This window comes from Geotrypetes seraphini, chromosome 10 (assembly GCF_902459505.1).
Source record: "Geotrypetes seraphini chromosome 10, aGeoSer1.1, whole genome shotgun sequence".
NCBI lineage: Eukaryota > Metazoa > Chordata > Amphibia > Gymnophiona > Dermophiidae > Geotrypetes > Geotrypetes seraphini.
Window position 1 is genome coordinate 63,224,732 of NC_047093.1, and position 11,757 is coordinate 63,236,488.

An 11,757-nucleotide genomic window follows, 5' to 3' on the forward strand; every position below is an offset into this window, starting at 1 on the left:
GTGGGTCTCCTGCAGCAGCTGCTGGAGGCATGCGAACAGCATCGTTAAGAGACTGGCCCAGAGGGTCACAACAGTAGGCAGACTGGACATACCAACAGTCCATCTAGGGTCAGATCCTGTTTCCAACTTTGGCCAATTCAACTCACAAGTAGCTGGTAACATCCCAGTGACTGAAAAGGACATTATGAGACCTATCCCTCCCATATCCTGTAGACTTTACCAATTGAATCTCATCAGGACATATGGATATATATGGTGGGACATTATCAACCTACTTGATGTTACTGGATGCTATGCTAAATGCTGTCACCACATTCTCTGCCAATAATTGCAAGATGTATTATGTTGAAAAGCTAACTACAAGATGATATTTAAGGTAACTGCTGTTTGCAATTGTGTTTTGAAATGTCATGTCCCAATCCTGTGACTACAGTAGGGAGATAAGGATTTGCTGGGCCTCTGCTCACCGCAAAAGAAAGGTACCCTCCCCTGAGTTATGAAATAGTGCTACATAGTACTGTAGGCTATTGCAGGTTTGAACAGTCCCAGAAATAATAAAGGGCATTCAGTGGCTCCTAAAATACAATGCGATGATGAACGAGTAATTAATGACACTGTTTAAAAAAATGCTGACCATTGTCATTGAATAATGCCAGGCTAAGAGAAAAACTATTTAAGGATCAGAAAGTACATTCTTCTTTGAACACTATTAAACAAATCTGTTTTGCTCCACTATAGACTCAGGGGATTGCAGGGTATAGATAGAAGGTTACTCTACAGGACAAAAGCGAAAAGCGTATGTGAGTTTTAGGGTAGGAGCACTTTCAGGTCCTGGACCTGAGGGGCCGCCGCGTGAGCGGACTGTCGGGTACGATGGACCTCCGGTCTGACCCGACAGAGGCAATTCTTATGTTCTTATGGTATCATTTTAGCTTTAAGAAGCAATTTTTTCTGTCTATCCTTGTATTGCTCTTTTGTTAACAAGTATTCTAGCATGTCTATATTAATTTGTATTTTCCCAAAATGTGGAAACATTATTATTATTATATACTTCACAATGAAAAGAGTAAAATAAAAATACTATTATTAATAAAAACTTGGAGCTTCAAAATTCTTGAAAGGGAGAAGTGCCCCTATAATCATTTTTATCCACTCTTGTCATTTCAGTGACCTGGGCATGAGACTACATAGTAGGTCACTGAGGAAGAGCAGTGCACTGTGTAACCATCAGGGACCATAGCCATGCAACCAGCAGAATCATGTGTGGGGTCTTAGAAAATGCACAAACAGCAGTTTCCCAGATACATGTAACAAGGAAGAACCTGTGACAGAAGAGACATGTTAAGAATGTTTATTAATCCAAACATGACAAAGGTCATGTTGTGAAAAACTGATTATCAATAGCAATGAGATAGTGCATCAAGATAATAGGGGATATATAACTGTTTCTAAGAACACAGACAGCTGTGACATCACATGACATCACATGTCAAAGGTAATATGAGCTATCAATTAAGCAATATAGACATGAACAGATTAATTAAGGGCTAGACATCCAAATATTTTTTTAGATAATCACCTACTTAGATGTCTTAGTCAGGCTCTCCAACTTCAGGATGTCTAACTTTTTAGGCATTTTCAACTACAAAAAGTCCAAGTTCAAAATGTCCAAACCCAAGCCATTTAGACATGGGAGGGGCCAGTACCGTAATGGACTGGCTACTCAGTCAAACCAACAAAGCAGTAGGGCACCTTAGAGGGCACTACTGTGAACTTCACATAAAGAGTGCCAAATATACATCTCACCCTAACCTGGTCACGGGACCATGAAGTAATGTCAGAGGGAGAATCAAGGCCAGTGGGGGCAGCAGGTTGGAGATGCTGCTCCTGCCGGTGAAGAGTTAAACTGGTATGGGGAAGGGAAGGCATGTGCACCGGGGGTGGGGAAGGAGAAGGGAGGCACCACTGCCCCAGGTGTCTCCTACACTTGATACACCACTGCTTAGATGCTTCAGTCATCTAATTTCCGTCCAGGACATTTTGAGAAAGATTCGATAATCGTCGCAAGATATCCAAGCTTATGCCCATCCATAATACGCTTCCCAACATTCCCTTTGAATTTTGGACATTAAGCAGCTAGGATGCCTTACAAGACATTGAGAAAGATGGTTTCAAAAATCGGCACTTGAACATCCCGGTGAATAGGATGTCCAAGTGCCGATTTATTCTGCTTTTTGGATATCTTTCTTTTTTGGAAATATCCATATCTATGGCCTAAGTCCAGCATCTCCTCTCTGTATCCATAGTCCTGTAAAGGTGCTGAGAGAGGACCTGCTGAGGAGAGGAAAACTTCATTGAAGTTTCCTACCTGTTAGAAATAGCAAACTTGGAGAGATTACTCTGCTTATTTAGCAAAGTCAGTTTAGACAATAGTGTAACCTAGAGAACCCTAATAGAGACTTTAGAGTCTAGTTTTGATTGCATTTTAGAGCTTAGTATAACATCAGTTTAAAGTGCATATACCAATTGAGAGAAGCCTTTCTCCCCAATGTAGTTCACTATCTCTCATCTCTCTCTGGGCACACTCTGTTCTGTTTCTCTTCCTCTGTTTCCCCTCACCCCCTCAGATATAGAATTTCACTCATCCTCCCTCCCACTTTCAGTTCAGCATATCTCCTCTTCTTCCCTTCATCATTATGGTCTGGTATCTCTCTTTTCTCCCCTCCCTCCATGTTCCAGCATCTCTGTCTTCTTCCCACACAGTCCTTCAAACTTACTTTAGCCCATCTTGCAGCATTGACTCATGCATGCTGTCTCCTGTCAGACCTGGGTCTTCTTTCTGCCATGTCCCACCTCCTCTGACTTAACTTCCTGTTTCCATATGGGCAGGATGCAGAAAAAGGAAGGCTTCAAGGCCACCAGGAGACAGAGTGCATAAGCTACTGCCACTGTAGGTGTTGAAGTAAGTTTGAAGGCTTGGAGGGGAGGGACAAAGAGATGCCAAACTGCAAGGGATGAGGTGGTGGCGGTGGTGGTGGTGTGTGTGTTTTTTTTTGGGGGGGGGAATACATGCAAGAGATTGGAAATGCTGGACTGTAAGGGTGGTGGTACAGTGGTGTACCTAGCATATGTGACACCTGGGGCCGATCATTGTTTAACTCCCCCCTCCTTTATATGAAAAAACAGATTTTTAGTAATAATCCACAAGTTGCACAAGAGTGTACCTAGGAAAAGGCAACATCTTACACACTGCAGTGAGCACTAGAACATCAATATACCCATTGTAAAACTAACCAAGCCAGATTAGTACAGGTTGATCCTGCACAGTCAATGTTAACAGAAAATCATACACCCTCACCCTCATACACCCTGATACACCCTCACCCAGTATGGAATAAGTAATCACAAGCTAAAAATAAAAATCTGGAGACAAAAGTTAAACTGAACCACCAAGAAGCCAGACTCTGCATACAATGTCCCCTAATATTATGTAAAATATAAAGATAGCAGATGTAAATTTGAAAAAACTGAGAAATAACAGTCATTATGTCAGTTACAATACTACTTTATCCTAAAGCAAAAAAAGAAAGAAAAGAAAAGAAATAGAACATTTTTTTCTACCTTTGTTGTCTCTGATGTCTGCTTTCCTTATCTTCTTGGCACTTTCTTCCTTCCAACTACTGTCTGCCCTCTCTCTGCCCCTTCTATCTGCTATCTGCCCTCTTTCTATGCCCCTTCTGTAAACATTTTGTCTCCCTCTTCCATGTCTTCCTCTCTCTCCCCCCCCCCATTAGTCAGGTATCCATTGTATTTTCTTCCCTCCCCTCCTTCCCCATTGTCTATCTTCTCTGTTTCCTTCCCTTACATCTCTCCCTCCCTCCTCTCCCTCTCCTGTAGTTTTTAGCATCTCTCTTCTCTTTTCCTCCCTTCAGATCTGGTACCTCTGTCATCTTCCCCCTTTCCTTCCCCCCAGATCTGGCATCTCTGTCTCCTTTTCCCTTCCCTCATATTCTGGCATTTATCTTCTTTCCTCTCCTTCCTTTCCCTCCTTTCTCCCTGTGGTTTGGCATCTCTCTCTCTCTTTCCTCTCCTCTCCCTTCCCTTCCCTTTTCTTTTCTTCCCTGGTCTTCCTTCGCAATTTATTTTCTGCCTCTGTCTAGATCAGGGGTGTCAAAGTCCCTACTCGAAGGCCGCAATCCATGAGATCTATTAGCATACAATGAAAGTAGTGCATGCAAATAGATCTAATGCATATTCATTGGAGAAATCCTTAAAACCCAAATGGATTGCGGCCCTTGAGGAGGGACTTTGACACCCCTGGTTTAGATTAAATTCTTTCTTACTATCTAGTGCTCAATTTCCCTCTTTTCACTGTGTCTACTTACAGCTTGCCACCTCTTTCCCTCACCCCCTCCCTTTTGTACTTCCCTTAAATGGCTCTCTTTCCCTCATCATCTTCCCTCATCCAGCATGTGCTCTTTTTTCTTTATCCCGTCCTTTCATCCAGTATGTGACCTCTTTCTCTTCCCCTTCCATCCTGCAAGTTCCTCTCTCTCCTCTTCATTTCCATCCAGCATCTTCCCCCTTTCTTTCCACTTCCATTCAAAATCTGCCCTCTCTCTCTCCACTTCCGTTCAGTGTCTGCTCCCCTCACTCCTCCCCACTTCCTTCCAGCATCTGCTCCCCTTTCTTTCTCCTTCTCACTTCTGTCCAACATCTGCTCCCTTCTCTCTTTTTCTCCCCTCCATCCAGCATCTGTTCCCCTCTCTCTCTCTCCCCCACTTCCATTCAGTATCTGCTCCTCCTCTCTCTCTCCTCAATTCCATCCAGTATCTGCTCTCCATCTCTCCCCTCCTCAATAACATCCAATGTATGCCCCCTTCTCTCTCTCTCCATCCGCTCCACTTCCATCAGCATCTGCCCCTTCTCTCTCCATTTACCCCACTTCCATCAGCATTTATGCCCTCTCTCTTAACCCCAATTCTATCTAGTATCCTGCCCCTTCTCTCTGTCTCTATCTCCCTCCACCCCAGTTCCCTACCTTCCACCCCACTTCCATAAAGTATCCTGTCCCCTTCTCTCTTCCTCCACCCCACTTCTATCAGCATCTGCCCTTCTTTTTCTTTCCCTCCACCCCTTCCCTTGCCTTCCACCCCACTTCCATACAGTATTCTGCTCCCTTTTCTCTCCCTCCACCACAATTCCATCCAATTTACTGCCCCCTCACCACCCCACCTCTGCTGCTTCTTTCCTGAACTAGCAGCAGTGGCGGTAAACTTAAATCCAGCTATTGCAGGACCTTTGTGCACCTTCCCGCAGTTGCCGGTTCTGTTCCAGGACACGGAAAAGATGTTGTAGGGGGTGTACGAGCAGTCATGGGGAGGTGCACGAAGGTCCCACAGTGGCTGGATTTAAGTTTACTGCCACTGGTCCTGGAAAGCAGCAGTGGCAGTGACAGAGTAGGGTGGGAGGTCAAGTTTCAAGTTTTAATAAAATTTGATATATTGCCTATCAAACTTTGGACGGTTATACATATTTAAAACTATAAAATTTGGGTAACGAACATTGTGACAAAAAAGATATACCACAATGATGGGGATGAAGGTAAGAAGTACATTTCAAAATAGGAAAGAGAGCCATTTAAGGGAAGTACAAAAGGGAGGGGATCCCATCTGTAAACCGAAGCTAAAGCGAGAGCAAAACTCTAGAGAGGAAAGTATATTAGAGGTTAAAGGCATCTTTAAATAGAAATGTTTTTAGTTTCCTTTTGAAACGTTCTAATACAGTTTTGTCCCATAGATCTGAGGGGCACTGCATTCCAGACAGTAGGGGCTGTGACAGAAAAGTTTGTTGTTTGTACACAGTACTAAGGATGCAGATGGATGGAATGACTAGAAGATTTTGTGACTTTGATATGAGTGACTTTGTGCAGCACTGCGTGCATCTGGTAGCGCTTTAGAAATAATTAATAGTAGTATTCTAGCAGGGTCCTAGTGTGCCAGCTGTGCACCCTCTTAGTGCTTGCACCTGGGGCGGACTGGTTCCCCTCCTCCCCAGTATACTACTGCTAGAATGGTTTTCAAAATGGCGGGAGCTTGCTGTTTCACTCCTGCCGCTTGATCTCTGTCACTATCCATAGGCATTTAGAGAGCAGGTACTTCTTGTGAGATACAGGAAGTATCTAGTCTGGTACTTTAACTTATTGTACCAGTGGCAGCAGACTGTGGGAGCAAAGGAACAAGCTCACTCTACAGTTGTGAGAATAAGAAAGAGAGGGAGAGGGAGACTGGGGCTGGAACTGGCAAAGTAATTAGGAATGGGAGAAGGGATCATATGCTAAGGGACAGGGGGCTAATTAATGCTAGAGCTAGAAGAAAGGTTTGGCACTAGAAACTTGTGTTTTGGGTCATTGAATAGAATGCAACTAAAAAGCTACCAAACGGTGCTTTGAATTTCTTTTACAACACAAATATACCATGTTTCAAGCCTGGGAAAGCACTTAATTGCCTCTAAACCCCCCTAAAATTTCAAATAATATGAGTGCAAACCGAGGATCAAAGGTACCTTCTCCATTCCACTCTTCTTGGTGTAGACTCTTCTGAAAAAACATCTACATATTCTATTGCTATTGAGCGTTATAAGCACTTCTTACCAAACATAAGACTGCTTCAGTTTTAACTCCAGCCCTTGAAATTCACAGCAAACAAATGCTCTTTAGACTCATCTGGAAGATTGCACTGCCCTCTGTTGCCCAGCCTGACATCTGCTTGGGAGCCCTTGGCACAAATCTCACCCCGGAGTGGACTGAAATCTGACAGCTTCCCTGCCTTCCTATCTAGGATATTGAAAGTTAGGCCAAGCCTTATTGATCAAGCTATAAATTACCCATGAATACTCACTTCTCAGGCCAAACCATGGGATTTTAAAGCGGGTTCACAAAATTGTCAATTAAGTGCAAATCAATTCTGGGCCATTTATCACTGTGTTAATCCTTCTACGCTGTCTAGGGCAAAAATCGATAGCATTCTGTCACTAGGGACCAATCAAAGAGAAGGTACAGGGCCAGCATCTGCTGGATCAGGGCAACAGTGGAAATTTATAATCTTTGAGAAAAATTGCAGCCTGCCAAAAGGTACATTAGAAACTTCTAAAAAGTTGCACCATTATAAAGAAAGAAAAAAACCCCTAACATGTGAAGTCTTTAGAAGCTTTACAAACACAGATCCTGATCTCTGTCAAGGTGCATCAATATATTTCTACAGAAAAGGAGCTGATTTACAGTGTAACGACAAACAAAAATTATGGCGATAACAGATGAGTGATAATGATATGCATCGTTTAATCTGATCCGTCGCCATTAAAGGCACATTAATCAGTGTGCAGCAATAATGCAAACATATAGTACCATGAGATACTTCCAAAGGAAGAACCTATGTGGTCTGCAAAGCTCACAGCCATTGTCATCTTTGAAAGATTATTTAAGCTCCTGCCTGCGATAAATTCGTATAAGACCATTATATCATGATGTAGTATTCAATTGCTATGTGTTTAACAAAGTATATCAAATTCCCATCTTTTGGTGTTTCAAGCTTTCACTCACTTTTCTTAGAAACTGGCAGTGAACAAATAAGTTTCTCGTGCCGCCACTGTACGTGCCAAGCTTGGCTTCCTATTACTTTAGCTGAGTACGGCTGATGGCAGTGCCAATTTCTGCAGCTTGAACATGGTTGCTTTTCTGCAACAACATGGTTTGCATTTTGCAATTCTGTTTTCAAATCCCAACAAGTATAAAGACTTAAGGGCACTCATCCTTTCTGCAGTTTGCTGGATTCCTTTTCTGGGAAAGTGAGCACATAGTCTGGTCAAGAGAATAAACAAAACCATCATATAACCCGTTCTGAGCTCGTTAGGGAGAACGGGATCTAAAACAAATTAAATAAATAAATATTTCAGGGACAGGGCATGTGCTCCTTATCACGATCCTATATACAAGAACATTGTCACTGTGGGGAGATAAGGATGGCTTTCCATGTCTTCTATGTCCAATCTGCAGTCATCTCCTTCCATCACCTTTTCCATCAGCCTTTGTATCTGTCCCAAAACATGGCTGGATTCTGACCCTGTACTAAACTATATAATATACTGTATACCACTCTGGATAGGAGGTGTATCAATGATATTCTATATCATAACTATTTAGTTATTCAGGAAAAAAGCCTCAGAATTGGAGCCTACATACAGTCTTATCATAGACCGAACAGTCAGCGTAGTATTTTCTGCTCCGTGCTCCAGTCATCGGCAAAAAACCTGAAGATTATACTAATTATACTGAATTCTTCCTTAGTACCTTACTTAATCTAATTTTTTATCCCTCTCCAAACCACCCCCAAAATTTGCTCCACAGCCGCAAAATTTGCTCCTCCTGCCATAATTGAAAAAATTATGGCAGGAGGGTTCCCACTCCCTCCTGCCATCGGTCCCACCCAAAAACTAACATAACGGCAGAAGAGATGACAACTCCCTGATGCCACCCCCCTGGACGCCCCCTCCCCATCCCCCTCCCTGTACCTTTAACAGAGCAGGAGGGGTGCTCAATCCCTCCTGCTCCAATGCCTCCCGCGACGAGTCTGAGGCCTTAGGCCACACCTCGGTGCATCATGTGATGCACGGGGTGGGGCCTAAGGCCCTGATTGGCTGAGGTGCCCCAGGCCCTTCCCAAGGGAGGAGCCCAAGGCGCCTCAGCAAATCGGGGCCTTAGGCCACACCCTGTGTATCACATGATGCACTGGGGCGGGGCCTAAGGCTATACTCATCGGCGAAGGAGGCCAGGAGCAGGAGGGACTGGGCACCCCTCCTGCTCCCAACAGTTTTACAAGTATGGGGAGGGGGTGGGCCTGGTGGGGAGCAGGTGGGCCGGCTGTGTGTGATGGCATGAGGGAGATGGCATCCCTCCTGTCATATTCCTTTGGTTCAGGGGGGTGGGCAGTGGCGACAGCAGGCATCAGTGTGGGGGGGGCAGGTTTTTTGGGGGAGGGGGAACATGGGTTAAAATCATGGGCTTGCAATGCGATTTGCTGAATATATAAAAAAGAAAAAATTCCTTTTTTATATATTCAGCTAAAAGCATTGCAAGCCCGTGACTTTAAAGGGCAGGAGAGTCGGCCGGGATAGAAGCGACTGGTCTTCAGCAGTTGCTTCTTTTCTGATCGGCAAGCCCAGTCGGTTTAGTATAAATTGTTTAGTGAATCGCTGCCTTACAAAATTTGCATGCAATTTCTCTCATTTGCATGCAGCTGATCGGATCATGTGTTGATCAGGTTGGGAGGAGGGTTAGTGAATCGGGTCGGGGAACAATTGGGTCACAAAGGGGTCGCAAACCGATCGGTACACGATCGGTTTGCTTAGTGAATCTAGCCCAATGCCCCCTTTCCAGAGTCACACATAGATCTAGTACACAGAATACCAAGTTGTGCGCATAACTTTTAATTAGTGTCAATTATGAGGTTAATTGCCAATTATCAGCTCCGATTAGACTTGTTAAACAATTAAGTTGCGTGTGCAAATCAGCTGTGCGCATTGATTTGTGTGCACAGCGTAAGGCACCATATACAGAATTTGGAGCTCAGTATTTAACTGCAAACGCAGTTAATAGCAAACTGCTAATTAAAACTGACTAATCAGCATTCATGTTAATGCTCTTTTCAACTTTAATGTGCTTCCCTGAAAAGGGAATAATTGTATAAATCAAAACAATCAAAGTGCAGAAAGTACAATTTGCAGCTAACAAATAAATAATGAATAAACTACAAGGGGGGTGTCGAAAAGGTCTCAGCCCAACCAACCAACTTCCTAAATTCTGAGCGTCATTTTGCCACTGTACCTGAAAAGAGTGTTGTCTTATTTCATTAAGTGCCAATTTGCAGAAACAAAATTCTATGTTTTGACATTGTTACAGATCATTGATTGAACCATATCTACGTCATTCTCTTCTTGGTCTGGCTGTGAACTTTTCAGCACCCCCTCATAGAGCTGAGATTGTGATGTCATAATGCCTCATTCCACCAATAAGAGCCAACTTCATCAGGGATATCACAGTGGTTTGATTGTCCTGTACTTGGCTCACTTATTACATATGCAGAGGTGCTGAAAGGTTCTCAGCCCAACCAACCAATTTCCTAAATTCTGAGTGTTATTTTGCCACTGTAGCTGAAAAGAGCATTATCTTATCTTAAGTGCCAATTTGCAGAAGCAAAATTTGATGTTTTGCCATTGTTTTAGATCACTGATTGAACTATATCCACATCATTCTCTTCTTGGTTGGGCTGAGAACTTTTCAGCACCTCCTCGTATGTGCTAGAAGTTTATGTCCAAATGAATATTGAAAAATTTAAAAAAAAAAAATCACTATTATTAAAGATAAGTTGTGTTTTAGGTTCATGATCAGGTTCATGTGCATTATTTAAGTCAGGTAAAAGGCAAATGAACGATAAGTGATTGTATCGCATGGCAAATCACAAGCTATAGACAAGGAGGTTTCAGTTACAATAAATGTGACCCGCTGAGCATAAAGGTACCAAAACTGAATTTACAGATGACAAAGATAAAGGCTATAAGTTAAGAGGGGTAAATTTGGACAACTTTCCTTTTTAAAAGTTTTGTGCACTAAAGGGTCAATAGGAAGGGATTATGCATTTTTTTCTGCAATTTTGGACTACAGAGATATAGATGTTTTCAGTTTGCAATTTTTCTGTGTTTTTCCAAAGAACATACTTTTTTTATTGATAACAATTTCTCATTTTATAAAGGCATAATTAGTGCATACCTGAGGCTGAAATTCTGCAGGATTATGGAGTTGATATTCCTCTATCTTGTGTACAAATAAGTCACATATCCCACTTTTGGCCTTTTCACTTAGCAGATCCATTGATTCTCTAAAGAAAGGGTTAAAAAATAGGTTGAAAGGTGCCAGGGCCATGAATGACTCTAGGCCTAGGGTGAGAGGTTATCTAATTTCCAGTGGCAGAGATCTTCTGAGGGCTAAGCAATGACTATCTGTGATTTGTCCTAAAACAGCCCTCTTTAAAAAAAAAAAAAAAAAAAAGGGGGGGGGGATTCTTTGTCTTTTATTTTCAAATTTGGATATGACACTTATAGGCCATAAACTAGAGCTGAAAGTCCATGAAGGTGCCTCTATTTTTCACAGACAACATGGACACCTAGAATCAGCCTCAATAGCATGCAAACATATGTGCACAAATTTACACCTGCTGGTGTAAGTGTATCCATGTGGTCTATGCATATCCCTGTGTATATTTTTAAAAATATGTGCATACATCAGAACTCCAATAGAATAGACCCCAACTCTTCCTACCCTGAACTACAGGCAAACAGATGAATACCTTCAGAAGCAGCAGCACAGATCCCATTTGTGGTTCTTTGCACGCATTTCTCCTGCAAGCTTGGAAGATACTGCTGAGCCAGGCTGGCTGGTGAGAGAGTACCCATGAAATTCATTTTATTGTGACCTTTAACTGCTGCCAAGCTGGAGTGATTTCTTCAGCTGCTGTGACTCTGAGGTACAGCCTAAAATATCAGTGCATTAATTTATCATATTACGCTAGGACGTGCACCTTCCAAATTGGCAGTAAGCTGGCAGAACTGAAGATACTCACTGGGCAGCATATAAAATGGTCCAGGGTGGCACAAAAAAAAGGTTTAGAGAAGAGATCTTCACTAAAGTTCAAGTGGGGGCAAGTT

The 11,757-nt window shown here is 42.7% G+C and overlaps 1 long non-coding RNA gene across 2 annotated transcripts in view; it reads right to left on the reverse strand.

Moving 5' to 3' along the window:
• LOC117368229 overlaps positions 1-11,483 on the reverse strand; it is a 45,742-nt gene extending 34,259 nt beyond the window's left edge. For both annotated transcript variants that reach the window (XR_004540931.1, XR_004540930.1), the window contains exons 1-2: positions 11,400-11,483; positions 10,823-10,931 (exon numbers count right to left, since the gene is read on the reverse strand). This is a non-coding gene — a long non-coding RNA (uncharacterized LOC117368229). The remainder of the gene's footprint in view (positions 1-10,822; positions 10,932-11,399) is intronic.
• Between the last annotated feature and the right edge of the window lie 274 nt (positions 11,484-11,757).